This window comes from Melozone crissalis, unplaced genomic scaffold, assembly GCF_028551555.1.
Source record: "Melozone crissalis strain CALT ecotype California unplaced genomic scaffold, PUWL_Pcris_2 ptg000013l_1, whole genome shotgun sequence".
NCBI lineage: Eukaryota > Metazoa > Chordata > Aves > Passeriformes > Passerellidae > Melozone > Melozone crissalis.
This window is the reverse complement of record NW_026535791.1, coordinates 58,511,566-58,529,543: the sequence shown is the minus strand read 5'-3', so window position 1 is coordinate 58,529,543 and position 17,978 is coordinate 58,511,566.

The following is a 17,978-nucleotide window of genomic DNA, read 5'->3' as shown; positions in this document are numbered from 1 at the left end:
TGGCTACAGCTGCAGCCTGTTAACATCAGGCCTGCTCCTAATCCTTTATAATTAACCCAGCTGCAACTCTTTAGGGGGTAAGATTACTTTCTATACTACCTTTATTTACTTATGTTCTATCCCCCTACACTCTCCTAACCTGCCTTGACCACCTGTCTTCCAGGATGGAGGTAGATATGACATGGAAGTGACAGGACCTTCTTGCATAGGTCCTAACTCTGCTCAGTTGGAGCATGAGGTCAAGGGCACCAGTGGGAGCTGGCTGCAGGTTCCACTTTGCACAGGTGGGTTTTGGTCACAGTACTGCTAAAGGCTGTCTCAGCAGCTTTGGCCAGGCATTTCCATCCCTAAGCCTTTGCCTTTCTCTACTCATCCTGCAAGCTCCTCAGGTCTGGGGTCTTTTCCTGTGCTATGCACAGAATTACACCAAATAACAAATAAACAGTCTATAACAATCCATGTTGCTCTATTCCTCCTGTGGCTGTGCGCACAGCTCCTCTACTACTTGATGTTTGTGCACCTAGTCAACCCAAGCAGGTTGCTGAGCACGGGACCACAGATGTCTGCCCTAACCTGCCCTGTGGTGGCTGAGTGCTCCCCAGAGCTGCTTCCAGGCACGGTCTGGCAGTGAGGGCAGCAGGGTGGCCCTGGCTAGCAGGCAGTGTGCCCACAGCCACCTCCATCTGCCAGCCAGATGGTGAGCTGGCACAAACACGGGCTGTCCCACAGCAGGCAGTCCTGGCTCCCAGGGAAGTTTCTGGGCATGCTTCATTTTTGAGTAGAGGCTGTGTCCATGGTCACCATGCCCCGAGTCCATTCAGCCCCAACACAGGCAGTGTCTGACTGCAGACTGTGCACAGCTGTGCCTTGAGAGCAGGTCCAAAAGATGTAAACTGTTTTTTAGACCCAGGCTGGACTCAGCTTGTAGCCCAAAAGGAGTGGGAAGTAAAACAGCATCATATCCATGTTATTGCCTTCATTCCTCAGCTGTTCCAGAGACTGGAGTTGTTCCTGACATAATTAGGGCTCTACAGCTCTGCCTACAGAGCTCGTGGTACAGTCCTTGTGAAAAAACCTTGATGGCAGTTATCCTCTATTGCTAGAAGATTTCTGCAATCGTACCCTTGGCTTTTCCTTCATTTACTGAAGAGAATTGAATAAGAAAGTGGATCTTTATAGTGCACAAAATATATGAGAGCACTGGGAGTAGCATCTCAAAAGCAATAGATTTTAACTTCATGGGCAATATTTGAATAACTAACTGGACAAGAATCTGTATTTAAGTAGGTATTCCCAAAGTCTATAAATTTTATACTCCAGGCAGATTTTGTTTTTTGGTATTCTTATTACTCAGATTTGTACCTGAGGTTGAGAAGCTAGGTGGAAAATATGAGGTAGTCCTAGCTGCTATTTATATAATTCTAAATTATGGAAAACATAAGCTTTTTCTGGAATAATTCTTGCACCACCTTTTTCCAAGCAGCTGCACAAAATCATTACACTTTCCAAAATTAATATGTTTTCTCGTCTTTGGAAAAAAAGAATTTTCCCATATCAGCATTTTGTTTCAGTAACTTAAAAATTATCATCTCCAAATGTCAGATTCTACATGATGATTAATAGCAGGCAATTTTACCTCAAAACTGTACTGGTTTTAGTGTAAAAGTCGTAGGTCTTAGTGGAGGACTTGACTTCATAATGAAATCCAAAAATGCAGGTTTAATTATTTTGCATTCTAAAGCTGTCTGGACAGTTGAACTAGTTTCTCGGAAAAGCAAGCTCAGGTTTGGGAGACGAAAATCCAGCCACAAGATGGCATCTCATTCTCACAGGAACACCCAGCAATGGGCAGGAATATTGCTGAAAACAAAATGAAGCAGTGATAGGCATTTCAGTAAAACAAAACCATTTTAGACAGGACATTTCATCATAGTGCTGCCCAGAATAGGGCTGGCATGAGAATGAAGTAAAATATGGAGCAAAGAGCGTGTCTTCCTCTCACCCTACCCAACCTGTGGTTGTGATCTAATGTTTTTAATTGCTGCAATTGAAATAGAAAAAAAAAATCTGAATCCACCATGAACATAATGCAGGCACTTTGGGGCTATTAAAGGGAAGATGGATCACTAAAACTGGTTCGAGAACGTTTTGAGTGTAAACTACTCCAAAAGACAGTCTGTGGCTAATGTTCTGAACAGGAAAATACTTTGTCACTCTCAGGGATGAGACAACTCTTTCCTATAATTCCTTTTTTTTGTATTATGCAGTACATGCATAATATCTGTGGTATGTTTCCAGTTATCAAAGAGTGATGAGACACAAACTAAAGCTATGGGCTCAGCTGAGAGCTACTTTAGTAATATTACCACAGGGAAAAATGTGACTGGCTCTGGAATTGATATAGTATGAAAGCTAAATTTAAAAATACACACATTTTATCTGACACTGCAGTTTAAAACAGAAGGCTCTAGAACATAAATGTCTTTTATTTCTTATGTGTTCTATTAGGTCGAATCTTTGCAGTCTCAAAGCGCTGTATTAATTAATGAGTGTGGGTCCTCTCTGGTCTCAGACCTTGTTTTTCCCTGAGTAACACCACACACCTCTGCACCAGAAGCAGCACCCCAGGGACCCCAGTGCCTTGGGGAATGTGTCCCCAAGAGCAGAGGGAGAGGAAAGGCAGCAAGGTTCCCTCCAGACTGCCCTCTGCTTTATGGCAGCAGCAGCAGCACATCCACCACCATCTGGTTTCAGCTAGGGTTCAAACAGGAGCCATGGGATGAGGGGCATGGCAGGGAAGAAGGAGTTGCCTGCTTAGCCAGAAGCTGCCTGAAATCTCCCTCTTGGCCAGGGTCATGCCTCCATGTGCGGGTGGTGGATGAGGTTACAGGCAGCCCCAAGAACAGGGGAGTGGAACCAAGGGGACAGAAAGCAGATGAGCTGAAAGGTGGATAGTGGCCTGTGATATCTCCAAAACCAGCTGCCTATTTAGGCAAGAGAGTGCCCTGTAAATCATGGTCCTTCCAAAGGCTGCTCCTCTAAGGGTGCACATATGTGACACCTTGTTCAGGCACGCTGCCCTACTTGCTGCTGCTGTTCTGCTTGCTCTGAAGTGAAATATCTTGTAAATGTCCTGTAAATCATAATCTAAGACAATACTGCATCTGGCTGAAACTGCAGTGAGCGTTTCAAGAGTCAGGCTGCTGTCATCTGTATTGGATTGACAGCACCTCTGCACAAAATTTTACATGGGCCCTCTAATGACCATGAGAGGTCATGAACCCCCACAATGGCTCATCAGGCAGACAGCACCATGCTCCCCAGGAAAATACTGAGGCTTCAGCTCACCTGCTCAACCGTGAATATTGACTGCTGGAGTACCTTTGTCCTACTGAAGGCTTTCACTAATACATTGGACAAGTATCCTCTGCAATTAGCATCTGAAATCCAAGAAAAAAAAGCACAGCTCTCTTCAGCTGTGGCTTGGAGAAATGCCTTATCAAAGTTCTCCCAAGGTCTGCCCCTTTTGTATCTGTGTAAGAGACAAAACAATGATTGTGTATTATTCCCATGTTTATTAATGGGGGGAAACACTTTCCAAAGCTTCGCCTGTTATTGAATAGAGAGAGCCATGCAATAAAAAAAAAAAAAAAAACAGTTATGACAACAGTTCAGGAAAATATCAGGGAAAATATAATTGAAATTGTCCTTCTTTTTCCCACATTGAATTCTGTCTTGTTTTTATCCTGCCTGTTTAAAAATGGATCTATTCTGTTTGCAGTGGAAAAACAATAGCATAGACAATTTACTCAGAAGAATCACTTACTTGAGATCTGTTATAGTCAGAGAGCTCCAACAAAACCTGTGTCGTTACAGAAGCTCATGAATGCTATTACACATCTGCACACACAAAATGTGACATTCCTGACACTACACTGCCATCTGAATAGATGAAAAAAATACTTTACGACACACTTCAGAGCTGAGAGCATCTTGCAAGAGCTTCCAAGATTTAAAACATTGACTCAAAGGGTTTTTTAAAGTTAATTATGAAAATTGTACTCAGAATTATTAGTATTTTGTTTCTAGTACTATTGTTTAATTTCAGCTTTCTCATCAGCATTGCTCTCCCCCAGGAGAGCTCTGTTCCCTCTTGTGCTGCACCAAAGCCCTGGCACTTGGAGAAAAGCCCACACTGAATGCCACTGTGCTGGCAGAGCTCCCCAGAACTGAATCTTGCTCAGGTAGACATGACTGCTTTGCCTATGTACCATGAGTCTGAACTTCCCAAGTCAGAGAGGAAGCAAAAAATGAGTCAGATTTGAGATTTTTGCACATGGTCTTGCCAGCAGCTCCTCCATTTACTTGAGAGGTGGGACTTCACAATAAAACTGTTTAGCCCTGAAGACTATCCCTGCTTTCACCTGTGTTACCAAACCTGGGAGCACACTGGAGTTCTGGTGCCTGAACCAGAGCAAGCACCAGTGATGAACTGGTGTCTCTCCTCCACCTTGGCTCCCATGGACAGAATGTTCTGATGAGAGCTGCAATGTATCTGCAGGTAAATACAGGTGCAACTTCAGCTTAAATAGTTTACATGGAATGTTCTCCCAGAGGTTCAATAATGTGAGTGCATGTTCTAAAAGTCATGTCACATACATAGAATAGAATACATGCAGGCTTTTCAGACTCCAAAATGAGTGGATCTTCGCTAAGGTTATCCAAATAATTCAAAGAGATATATAAAATAACAAATGCAACATGTACTTCCCTGACTTAGTATGTCTTCAAGTTTGAACTGGATCATCTAAGATATTCACACAAGTCTCATAGCTCCCTTTCTGACCATTATGCTTCTTTTGCCATTGAACATCAGCCTTCCTGACATGGTGAGTCTTGAGGTTAAAAGATCTTCTGTTCATCATAACTCCTCCTCTTGACTCTCCCTTTATCCCCAAACTCCTCATGTGGCTCCACATGCTGCAATCTTCTGTAGAGTTGTGATGAGCACACAACCAACACCATGTATAATGAGAACTGCCAGGGCCTAATGCAGTCAAACACCCAGGTTGTGCCCTAAGTCAGGGTTAGGTCTGATTTGGCAGCTGTCAGAGGTGAGGGAAGGGAAGGGAAGGGAAGGGAAGGGAAGGGAAGGGAAGGGAAGGGAAGGGAAGGGAAGGGAAGGGAAGGGAAGGGAAGGGAAGGGAAGGGAAGGGAAGGGAAGGGAAGGGAAGGGATGCACAGTACAACCTTAGCAATTCTACCTTTGTAACTCCACATTTCATACTGGTGTCACATCAGTAGTTACAGATTATAGTGAAAATCTCAGGAGCCACAGACCAGAAGACCACCTTTCTTCACCATGGCAGTAGCCTGTCGACATATTCTTATTTAACAGGGCTTCAGCTTCTCACCTAAAAAGCCACCTTCTGTATACATTTGCCCTCATAGATGTTTTATCCAGACACTTCTTCCTAGAGAGAGCTTGTATTTTCCCCTTCTTATGCATCAATTCATTTGTGGTACAAGACTTGCAAAGGTTTTAATATTTGTTCTGTTTTTACATGGTCCATAAGCACATTATTGTGACACAGAATAATTGTTTGAGTTCCAAATGTGTACAGCCTGAGGTAAGATCATGGACACAGATGCATCTCAGAAATATAACACAGAGTGGCAACATTTACTGTGTGGTTAGAAAGAAAATTTTCTATTTAAAATAGATCCTTCCTAACTTAGCTGCAAAATTTATGAGAAGAATGGGATTAGGAGATGGTACAAATGCTACTGTTATGATCAGAGAATATCTTTAGGCCTTAAGGTGCTTGAAGACTGCTCTGATTCCACAATGAGTAGATTTAATCAACTAGTAAAATCAGTAACATTTCTTCAAAAGGATATAAGGAAACCCTTACCAAATAATGAATGCAAATTGGTGGCATCAGACTGTACTACAGACCAATTGGCCTATAATCTCCTCTTCTCCCTATGGAACAGAGAAAGGGAGCACCACACTGCCAATAACAGAAATATTAATCCAATGCTGAGGCTGCTTTGCCATGTCCACAACATACAGTTAAGGAGATAAAATGATGTCAGAAGACCACTTTGGATGGAAGAGAGCTTCTCTCTGTTTCACTTCCAGCTGCCACTCCTATGACTTCATTTCAGTGTTCAGAATGCAGTTTTCAATCCAAGGTGCAGGTGTTGCACCAAAGTGGTGGTGAGGATGTCCTGTATGATGCCCAAGGGATGGAAGCATGGACAGCTAACCCTATGCAGACTTCTGCACTCACAAAACCAGCATGGGTCTGTTGAACACCTCTGGATATAAAAGGAAGCAGGAGACCACGAAGCCCAGTGTTCTCATATCTGAAAGCAAAGTATGAAAACATTTCATTGAAACCCTGATTTGGCCTGTAAGCATCCAGACTGTATTTGCCCAGTGCCTAACACACTAGGTTTTGGAAGGTCTAGGGACCAGAAAATAACACTATTTTTTTCTTAAGTAGGATTTAAATAAGCATTATAGAACTACTTTAGCAAATTTATTTATTTATTTATTTATTTATTTGCTCAGCATTAATGTGCTGGGTATCTTCCTTGACTAAATTAAAATGACCTAATAAAAACATCCAAATGTTTCAGATGACTCTGTGGGCCTTAAAAGAGCATTACCATGTGACCATATTATTTAAACATTTTTCAGGCACAATTAAGAAAACAGTGATTGGAAAAGTATCCCAGTTGGGACAGATAACATTTATATGGTGTGTGGGCTGATGGGAGATTTAAAAGTGCTGTTTGTTATGCTACAGACAGTTATGAAACAAATGATCTGGCTCTAACATAAACTGTTAAACTGAAAATATGCCAGAGGGAGACAGCTGCCAGTACATTAAAAAGTCATTTTCTCAGACAACAAAGACTTAAACCAATCATTTTATAAACATATTTCTTTCCCCAACCAGATTTTGGTAATTCTAATGGTTTGCCTACTGCACGGAGAAATAAAGTAAGCTTTTGCTCATATTATTTGTCAGGAATTTCTGATTCGGAAGAGCAGATGGTGCTAAAAAACTGAACAAGGATAACAGAATTATCAGGCTTTCAACTGCAAAATCCATTCTTTCCATACACATTTAAAATAGAAGCAATGCATATCACAAGCCCCTGACCACCGACAATCCACAGTTTGCATTTACATGGGAACGGTTTCTAGTGTTGAAGATCAAAGATTGGAGTAATGTTTTCTGGATTTGTGACAAAGATTTTGAATTATAAATTAAAGACATGGCCAAACTTGCCATTGGTGCAAATCTGGACATCCCTATTAAATTGCTGAATGTAGGGATTTACACAGCATAAGGACTCAATGCCACACTTTCTAAACAATCTATGCCATATTTCATGCTGACCCAGGTTACTGCCTGGACAAGTCTTAGAGAAGCTGGGTATTGAAGCAAAGGTCAGAGCACTGTCTTTTCCCCAAAAAAATTTACTACTTTCATAGCATCACCCAAACAATTTTACAGCACAGTACTGAGAGTGGCAGGTGGCAGCTATGCACAGACACAATCTGTTAAAGCAATAATAATGATCACCACTCGGCATCCCTCTCTCTCCAGAAGTGGCAGCACTAATGAAAATGTAATCTGATCTATTTTAAATACGTCATTACCAGGAATTTCTAAGAGAAGTCTAACAGCACTGTCTGCACCCACCAGCAGCAAGGCCCACAGCTTCTGTTTCCTAAGAGATGGCAAGGCTGGCTCCGCTCTGCAGCAAAGGGAGGAAAGGGCAACCACATAAGTCTGCCTGCCTGGTGTCTGGTGAATCTGCCTTTTTCTGGTATGGACCCTGCATGCCTGGCTCTGCCTGGTCCCAGAGGCATCTGCCCTGTGTGCATGGGAGAATGTCTGTGGAACGTCCAGGAATCAAGAGTGTCCCAAACCCCAAAATTCATCCTGAACCTCAAAGCTCACCCTGAGCCCCAGTCAGGCACAGCCTCTCAGCACAGTGGCATCCCTGGCATCCCTCCCCTGGCCAGGTGCTGCTCATCCCAGCTGAGCAGGATGATTCAGCACTCAGTAGAAGGTAAGTAGAGATCCTGCCAAAGTCTCCAAAGTGTTGATGCCTACACTAGAGAGTTATTCAGGGCTCCCAGCCAGTTTCCAGCCTGCACATATCCATCATCCCCTCCTCAGTCTGGCAATTTCACTCTGGAGCTGCTTTAAGACCCAAAACTAACTAACCTAGTGCCTGTCTGTTTCTAGGACTGAATGGATCTGCAGGGAGGGTTCAGGCAAGCCAGTGTCAGCAGTCCTGCATCCCTGAGCCACAGCCCTGTCATTCCCAGGCATGCCAGGGCTCCCATGGGTGGCACAATGGCAGGTCCTGGCACTCAGAGAGCTACTGGCTCAATGCTCCAGTACACACGAATGGGTACAGCAGTAACGAGTCAATGGGAGCATCAGTCACGCTGTGACATGGAAATGTTCCCACATTGGGCTACTGTGTAAGCTCAGAGCTCCTCAGCTGTGAGGGGGGCAAGCAATGTGTGCAGGGGGCAAGCATCAGATCTAAGAATGCACACCTTGGTCTTAAATGAACCTTCTTGTGGAACATGCCAAGTCACACAGAAAGGATCTTTTAAAGCACATCACTCCTAATTTAGGCAATTTTCTCATAAAAATTGTTTTGAGCACATATATAAATGAAAGATAGAAAAGGAATAAAATGCCCTTTTATTCTCAGCATTTAAGTAATTTCAACCTAATCAATTAAATCAGCATAAACTACACCCATTTCCAGTTCAGACTCCACCCGGTTTGCATGATGTTGTACATTGTCACTGTAGATAGAAGTTTCCCAGGAAGGAACTCATTTCCCAGGAAATGAGAGCAAATGTACATTCAATAACACTTTCTCAGACACTGACGTGAGCACACACTCTGAGCTCTTGCTGAGCATGGGGTTCTGACACCAGGCAGCCCCTGAGGCCAAGTCAGACAGTGAATGATGGTTGTACACTCTGCTCTGAGCCATCTGCAGTGACATTCTCCTTAACCAGAGACTACCCTTTCCTTCCCATTTTCTAGAAAAGAAACAGGAAAGTCAGCTTCACAATAAATGTTTACAAACAAGCATTCCTGTTTCCATTTTTAAATCACTGTTTACTCATACTGTCCATCCTTTTTATGGTGATAAAATTGCTTTCTTCTACCTACACTGGCATCACAAGTAGTTTCATCCAGCTGCCTATCAAGAGATAATCTTAATTCTTGAATTTGTGAACAAATTAAGAATCTAAGAGAGAGAAGCCCAGCTCTCTGTTTCGTTAGGAGGCATATAAACTGTATATTATATATGATAATTCTAAATGCAATATTCTTAAGTGTGAGGCCTTCTTTGGGGGAGATTAAACTGAGATCCTAATTTCTATCTCTTTTCTTCAGACAGTATTTTTAAACCATTTTATAGACACCAATACTCAACCATGGACACCCATTTGAGTCTGAGCCACCTTCACCTGTCAGCCACCACCTCATCCAAGCCACCTCGGCAGTTGAATGAAAATTAGGGTAATGTGGGGAAAGAGCAGACTAGCTCAGTTCATCTGCTAAATGTGCTCTCTTGAAAAGAAAGTGGTGAGGTAAATCACACCTACCTAGCACCTAAGGTAGTGCCTGCATCTGAGTCTCTACAAGCTGTAATAACCCAGATACACTGTGTACATAGAATAGTGAGAAATCTGAAAACTGCTGTGCACAGAAGTATCTCTCAAAGCAGGCAGCTCTGATGGGGAAACCACTGATCTCTAGTTTTGGACAACCATGCTGCTCTCCTGCTTTTGCACTATTTCCTTTTCCAGCTACTTAGCTGTGATGAATTGTAATGGGAGCCATTCTGGGAAACGCAAGTGAGAGTGGGCTGAAGCAGGCGAGCTGCTCCATAAATTGGGCTGTTTGTTACAGCTTTTAAGTTGCTTAAACAGCCACACTGATGAAATGTTGGCAACCATCTGCTACAAACATTTGTAAATAAATACAAACCAACCTAAATATTTCCTGGCTTGTTGCTCTGTTTCAGGCATGGGTCTCTTTTCTGAGGAACCTTTTAAAATTTACCTGTAGTTTATGCACAGGCCTAATTTTTTCAGACTGTTTAGCTACCTGGGGGTGATTTGCACTGTTTTTTGGTACCCGTCTATGCAAATTACTCATGACTGAATGGAGAGGAAAGATGCTTAATTCTGAAGACAATGATGATGATGATGATGATGATGATTATTGATATCATTTATCAGTGTCAAAGCAAACTGTTAAACTTTGAATTCTTCATGGAAGACTGGTTAGAGAAATTAATTTTAAGCTTTCTTTACATAATTTTTTTCTGTAATTATGAGCAAGTGGGATCTCCTTACAAAAGGAAGAAATTTTAAAGCATTTAGGAGCCCCATCCAAAGCTTAGCTGTGTTTGGCTCTATAGAAATAAGGGTCAGAATTTTGAAAGTCTGAATATTTAGTTTCAGCCTTACATGAGGGTCGACCGTGTTATAAACAACACTCCTCATTTCAATGCATCCTATTCAATACTTCCTCTCTGGCTTGTGATCACATAATATCTCTTTTGTTTCCATAACAGATGCTTAATGGGAAAAATGTTATTATGAAAACTGAACTAGAAATCAGCTACTGGATACTTCTTCAAGCATCTACCACAAAAAATGTTACTTGTCGACTGTCACTATGATTTTGCACCAGACTGCCCCAAGGAAACAAATGCTGCTCACTCTCAGATCCACTTTCCTTTCTGACACCTTTGTTTCTGCAAGAAAAACTGCCTCCAAGCTAAGAGTGCTCTAAGCAAAATTCCCAATTTGGGTAGAGTGTTTAAAATATGATGAAGAAATGAAAGGACTTCTTGAAAGCTTGATTTTTCTGCTAGAGTATTGTTTTCTGGCAAGGAGTAGTTAAGGTTTACAACATAATTTTACAACTCCTCCAATACAACAAGGACTGTGCTTGTTTTAGACATCTTCTCTTTTATTGATGACCTACATTGAGTTATCTCTAATGTGAACAAAACTTCTAAACCAGATGTAATCTAGTAGAAATATCTTTCAATTTTTTTTTAAAAAAGTTCAATTATTCCTTTTCCTCTGGAGAACTAGATCAAATATAAGCATAGCTGTATTATTTTGCACAAACCAGTGATCTTTTTTGCTTCCACATGATTGCAATGCTTCTGAAAGCTGCCAGGATGCATTAAAATAATTCATGAATTTATAATAAGGGCCTTGGTTCCACACTGCAAGTATTTTGCAGTAGAAAGGATACACTGCCAAAGGATTCATCCTTGTTAATAGCATGCTCTCTACTTGTGAAACATTGGCCTTTCAGACTTGAGCAAATAATTGAATGTCCTTTTGGCTCTGTTCCACTAATGACCCTCTGGAATAGCACAGAATCCTAAAGCCAGAGAGTAAATGGAGTCCCTTCTTACTGGTCTTCTAAGTGTATTTGATATCCTGCTGTATTAAATAAATCATGGTTTATTAAAAAAAAGTGTTCAGGGGGGTAGGAGGATCTACTTGTTTATTTTACAATGATTTGAAAAAAAAATAGTAAGATTGGCATTAATGGAGTGAGAGTGGAAGTGTCTGTGTGTGTGTGTGTGTGTGTGTGTGTGTGTGTGTGTGTGTGTGCAAGTACCAGAAGAAGCAGTTGGATGTGCTAAAAAGTTATGTGGACAGAGAGGAAGAACAAACTGACCCAAAGATAAGGTATCAAACAAGACAAAGAACAAGTCCAGGGCAAAAAAATACACAAAGGCAACACATATTCATGAAATTCACTGATTTGTGAAAAGTGAAACAAAGTAGTGAGGCAAAGTATCCCAAACACCACTCCCTCCCAAAGATAAAAAGCAAGTTCAAAATCAGGTCACTTGCCAACTAAGAAACCCAGAGGCACAATGAGGAATAACAGACAGCATCCTTATTTTCTGTATGATCCCACACATGATCTCGGCCAGACCAATTAAACACACACATTTTGGTATCTCCCAGTATGTGGGTGTGAAAGCATAAAAAGAAAGAGTCAACAGTTTAAAGAGATTTTGTTTATAAAATCACATTCCCATTCCATGAGACACTATGCTGAGCCTTATCACACTCATTCCATATGCACTCTAGTTCTTCAAAATCTGTCAAAACCTCGAGTTCCCAGGTAAATGATGCACACATCCCCCTGGCAGAGGTCTTTGCTGTCATTGCTGTCCTGCAGCTCTGTGGAAGACTGAGGGTGGCACTGCAAAGATTGGCTTCACAAAGCCATGGCAATAGAGGTGGTCTAGGCAGCTTGAACAAGAATTCACATGGATAAAATTGTCGCAAGTGGACACAGCCAGCACAATATCTACACATAATTTAAATTCTTCTAGAGCCTTTGAAACTAGACAGTAAATGGATTACAGGCTTTGACTGTCCCAGTTTCATCATCTTAAAACACTTCAACCAAAGAAGAAAATAGCAGTAAATGAAGACCTTATGGATTGTGTGCTCCCTTTATGGAAGTGGCAGAACGTGCAGTGTATTTTCTATAAAACAATAGAGGAAGTTATACTGAGTCTTCCAGAATGACTTGAAATGAAAGCTTAGTGTAATACTGTAGAGTCAGTGTGGAAGTTTGGGAGATTTATGAGTTTGCTAATAACATGAAAAAATCTGGTTTCAGGTTGCCACTTCAGAGTCAAAGCAGTTTCCAAGTTTTCCTGAAAAGTTTCTACATGCTGAAAATTAAGACACTTGCTGTGGAAGTCCTTACCTCATGGCTATGCAAAGCAATGTGCCAGTCTGGGAAAGTCAGAGGTTGGAAACCGGATTATCTCCTTGGTGCAAAAGGCAGTACCTCCCAAGGTATGTTAGATCAGTCTCCATACACAGACCAAGAGGCCTTAGAGGACCACCAGCTGGGCCTGTCTCAAAGCAAGGACTGAAGTGGACAGATACCTAAATGAGGACTTCAGGTGGATTTTGGATGACCAAACTACGTACTAGAAAACCTGTTGCAGTGTCTTCCTTGGAATGTCTGACTTCCCCAGTGTCCTATAAAAAGTCATGCCCCGGTGTATTAAAAAAAAATCATCCTGGGAAACATTGAGTGGTTCTGCACAAGCCTGTCCAGATACTCCTTCATATGAGGGGATGGATACAGCGAGCACATTCACCTGCAGCATCAGCCACTTGAGAAACCGCAGTGGCACCAGCACCTGCTTTCTTAGGGTGCCAAAGCATGAGCAAGATATATGTGAGGTGCGGTATTGAACAACTCTTTAAAGTATTGATGCAGTCTCAGAAATCCCAGCCTCCTCTCCTTTCCTCTCTCCATTCCTCCCAGCCACTTTCTTGTGAGGCTAAAAATTCAGGTTTCCTCACACACCTCCTTCAGAAACTGCTCAGTTCTTTGCTGCACTATGGCAGTTTGTAGCAGTGGAGCAGGAGGAAGCATTAGCAGATCATAACAACTTCTTCATAAATGTCTGCAGTGCAGCTATTTTCTTCACTTTTGGGGCCTCTGAGCACTACTCCAATATAAACATGGATAAGCAGAAGATAAGAACATGACCTAAATAAGAGAGAAATCTGCTGCTCACTAACCTAACACAGCCAGTGCTGCCAGCTGGTTTGTGCATGTCCTATTCAAATGGCTCCTGTGTCTTGCACCAGGCTGAGGCTAAGAAATATGGTAGCTAAGAGGAAGCCCTCACTGACTGAAAACTACCATACTCCATTTCCTTATTTCTACATATCCAGATACTTTCAAAAGCAAGTTTTTATTTTCCAAAGCAAAGGACACGTGTAAGGCATGGTTTAGACTGTAATTCTCATAACTAGGCTGCACACTTCAGCTTCAAACGATGCCTTCAGCTCTGAAAAATTAGCTCCAGGGATAAAGCTCCATGATATTATTTTGGAGCTGTGCCTGTCACACATGTGACCTGGCATCTGTGCTCCTGAGAGCCATATGTGTCTGCTGAAAACCAACTGTGTTTAAAAGAGGAAGACAGGCAAACTGGTAACCCCTACAAAGAAAAGACAGAGGAGTAAGGACACCAGGCACGATCTGATGATTTAATAGCACACAGCAATCAGGCTACTAGATTGCACTTAATAGTATTTCATCAAGAGGGATTGCTCACTGTAAAAAAAAAAAAAAAAAAAGCAGAGCAATGAGAACTGTCCTTTGTGGTCTCATTTATACTTCCATTGGTTCCACTGGGATTGGTGTTCTGCATGAATCATAATGGGACACTGATAGCTTGGCCAATACTCAGACAGCACATCAGGGAGGGAAGGGAACTGCATATAGGAACGTGACATCCTGTTTGGAGGCTTGAGAGGCAAAAATCCAGCAGCAATCACTTCCAAGGGTAGTAACTCAGTTCTTATTGCCTTCATAATGACTCCACAGTTATTCAGTCGATGAAAATGTAGCCTGATATTGAGCATCAAGAAGATAAATTAACAGTAAAGTGAGTCTTACTCACACATCCACACCCTACTTCAGCAGAGGACTGCAAAAACACAGCATCTACTCTTAAAGTATGTTGCCCTCCTCTGTAAGGTACTGAGATGGCTGAAAAGGAGGCAGGAGCAAACCCTTTCTTTACAAAATACCGTGTGAAGGAAAAAAAAAAAAAAAGCTGTTACAATTTAGTAAGCAAATTTTCCATTGCAATTATTGAATAGTTCATGTTATAAAGTTCATGTTACCCATCATTTTGGCTGACAGTGAAAACACAACAAAATTATTTTATGAGCTTTAGATTTGGCAATAACAACATGGATGAAGTGCCAAATGCCAGGAGGTTATGGCATTAATTTTTGTATAAGACCCACTATTGCAGACAAAACAACTATAGTCTAATTAAATAAAAGCAAACAAACAAACCAACCCACCAAAATTGACATAAACCACAGCAGTCAAACCCAAGCAAATTTAATCTTGTTTGATGTAAGCTTCCTTCCTGCCTCCCTCTCCAGCTCCAGGCAGCTCTCTTCTGTGTCTCAAGTCATGCTGGAAATAACTTACAAAGCAAACTCTTGGCTGAAGACCCCAAATGTCTTATGGTCAATGAACATATCCCCCGAAGACTTGCCTTACATCTAAAATGGAATACAAAGGATTCTCCAACTATACAAAGGATTCTACAACTATAGCAGCTAAAAATAAAATCCATCCAAAATAAATCAGGGGATTATTATCAAGCAGGATATAAGACAATGAACAAAAGCTAATGAACAGAAGACTCACTGTGTCATGCTAAAATTAGACTGCATTGACATTTGCACTGTCACGGGTTTGTGGAATACTCAAAGGCATATTATTGTTGTAAGCATCATATATATCTTTATCAATTTGATAATTAGAGCTAATTCAGTACATTTCTAGTTCAATGGGTAAGTGACAGGATAATGTCATAGAGGAAAAAATGATGGAGTTGGTATTAAGAGGCACAATTAGTGCAAATTTTAACACTGAAAAAAATATGTAAACAGCAAGTCCTCTGAAGTTCCTGAAAGAAACAGCAGGAACAGAAAGGACAACATTACCTTTGTCACTGTCCCCCAACACAGGTGCTCAGTCCTGAAGCCAACTCCCTCAGTCACCAGTACAGCCAAAACCAGCCTTGTTGGCAATAGGAGATGCACCAAAGTACAAGAACAGGAAAAGTGATGGAAACACAGAGGTGGGAATGGAAGGAGAGGGTGGGAGAAGCTGGTGTTTAGATGACCTGACATGGAATCACACCTTAAATTGCCTAAAATAAGCAGGGTCATTTTGAAAGAAATGAGTTAAGGAATGATCATGTGAGTGGCAATCCCAGCAGGCTTGAGAACATTGCATCCTCGGTCTGAGATAGGGATGAGGAGGCAGGATAGGCTGTGGAAGACAAAGAGCTTCTGCCAAGTTGCACTTGGATAGAGTTTCCACCAGTGCTTCCACCAGTGCATGTAGCACAGGGCTCACATGCCTTATCACAGCACCCAAAACTGTGTATAGCAGAGTGATTCTGCCCAGATGTCATGAAGAAACTCCAGGTTACAATCTGAAGAAATCCAGCCAAGTAAAAGAGAGAAGGGAGAAAAGTAGTGGAACAACTGCCCTTGTATCACTGTATGAAATGATACGCTGTAAATGAGCAGTAAAATCTGGAAAAAAAAAAAAAGGAAGAAAAATGAAAAAACATACAGGACTGAGGAACAAAAAAAAGAATCTGAAGCTGAAGCTTCAAGACATTATGCCACCAAAATATAAGCATTTCTTGAACTAGCTGGGTAGTTTGATTTTAATCAACTATGTGTTTGTAAAATGCATAGCTTTTTGTTTGTTTGTAAAATGCATGCTTTCCATTTCTGCATATGGATCATAGCTTGATCCATATGCAGAAATATTTCCCTGAGCTGGGAAGTGACAAATCACAACACAGGTCTGGTGTAACTCCTTCAGAAATTCATTTTGGAGCTCACATTACCGTAACAATGCTAATAAACATGAAGTTGCACAGATGAAAAGAAATAAAAGTTGGTTGCCAGCTTAAATTATGATTTAGAAGTCTCAAAGCCCCTGAAGTGTACAGGCACTCAGAGAATCACCAAATACACGATGCTGAACTCAAAGATGAGCGAAGTGCTGATTAGAAAGAGATTATTTATGAAAGTTTTCTGAAAAACAGGGTATTTTAGACCATGGAATAACCTCACAGGAAAGAAGGAGAACCGCAAAGCCTGGCAACTGCTGAGGACAAAGTGACAGCCTGGTGTAAGGGCAGCCTCTCTGAGGTAACAGATCCACACACAACTGTTCCTGTGCTTGATGAAAGGCAGGTTAACATGAGAACGGGACAGCTGCTCAACGAACATTAAATGTGACAGGAACAAGCCCCTACAACAGCAGCTCTCATTTTCTACACGACCTCTAATACTGCAATTGCCTGATCCATTCAGCTTGGTTTCACATACGCCTCCTTGTCCTCATGCCACTTCACTCTTACAATTATAACCTCTTCTATAAAATCAGGAATACATCTGCAGTTTTCCTCAAGTGCAATTGACTACAGCATTCCTTGAAACGCCAGAAAATTGGCTTTCCTTTCAGACCATGCACATTTTTACACAAAAGCATTTCCAGCCCCAGTTTCTGCTGCCATAGCCGTTTCGTAGCCAGAAGAATGGGCGCTTATTTAAAGTGTCAATAATAGAAAGTAATAAAAGCGTGACACATCCTGAGGCGCTGCGAGCTGCTCCTGAGGGAGAGCTGCTTTGGGAGCACGACCCTTTCCCGGGTTCTGTCGGTCACTGTCACACCACTGTCGGATCAGCTCGGTCAGGGCTCCGCTGTTCATTTACTGCTGGGGGTGGTGGTGAGCAGCGACGATACCGAGAGCTTTAGGTGCTCGAAACATTGATTTTATAATAAGGGGTTCCGACTTCGTCTTGCAGACACCGCTCTGTTTCTTCCAGCTAACTAATGTGTTTTCAGCCCACCTCCATTAGAATTTTAACACCAACCCGCAACGAAACCAAAACTGGTCAACCAACCAAACCCCCAAAGTGAGCTGTTTCAGCACGCAAAGCCCCTGTAGATACACACGAATGATAATTTTAAAACCAAGCATTAATGAAACACAACACCAAACAAACGCCAAATCCCTGTCGGCGGCTGGTCCTGCCAATCTAATTGCAGTTCGCAATCAAGGTGACTTTAGGGGAAAAACCTCCCCTTGCAGGGGCAATCACCTCACAGGGTCGGTCCCCTCACAGGGTCGGTCTCCATACAGGGTCGGTCCCCTCAGAAGGACAATCCCCTCACAGGGTCGGTCCCCTCAGAAGGACAATCCCCACACAGAGTCGGTCCCCTCAGAATGACAATCCTCTCACAAGGTCGGTCCCCTCAGAAGGACAATCCCCT